This window comes from Fonticula alba (assembly GCF_000388065.1).
Source record: "Fonticula alba strain ATCC 38817 unplaced genomic scaffold supercont2.3, whole genome shotgun sequence".
In the NCBI taxonomy this organism is placed as follows: Eukaryota; order Rotosphaerida; family Fonticulaceae; genus Fonticula; species Fonticula alba.
The window spans coordinates 2,396,902-2,397,478 of record NW_009242973.1 but is presented as its reverse complement, the minus strand read 5'-3'; positions in this window follow the sequence as shown (position 1 = coordinate 2,397,478).

The window sequence follows — 577 nt, the reverse complement described above, 5'->3', positions numbered from 1 at the left end:
CCGTGGCGAACCTAGGAGGGCAATGCATCCTCGGCGGCCCCCCCCCCCAGCTAACGGGCTGTATTTGCATGGAAAGAGATCCATTTCCATACCCCCCCTCCCTGACAAGGCACTGTGGCGCTTGATCCCCCACCCGGCCGGTCGGGAGGACAACGTTCCGAAGAAGCATTCCGCCCTCGGGCGAAGAATCCCCAGCGTGGGAAGCTAAGGCGTGGGGTCTCTGCCGATGGCCGGGTTATTTGGCGATCTTTAGGGCGCATGGCCCGTGATCGTCTCGGCACATGACCCCATGCGTGATACCCCCGACGGGCCGATCCGCCGGCAGTCCAATTCGTTGGTGTGTGTGTATGTGAGGGGTCTGTTTTTTTCGGCTTCCGACGTCGGCTGAGCCCCTGTCTGGTGTTTGCCTGCCAGGAGGAGGTGCTGTTGAGAAGGGATATGACGACGCCCCCGTTTCTCGCGGCCAGAGGGATATCTCCCCGGCGCTTCCCCGCTGTTGGTGGGTATCTCTCTTGGGTGGTCCCGTCGGTTGTTGGCCCGCGGCTGGTGGGCCGGAGCTCGATCCGGTCCAGCACCG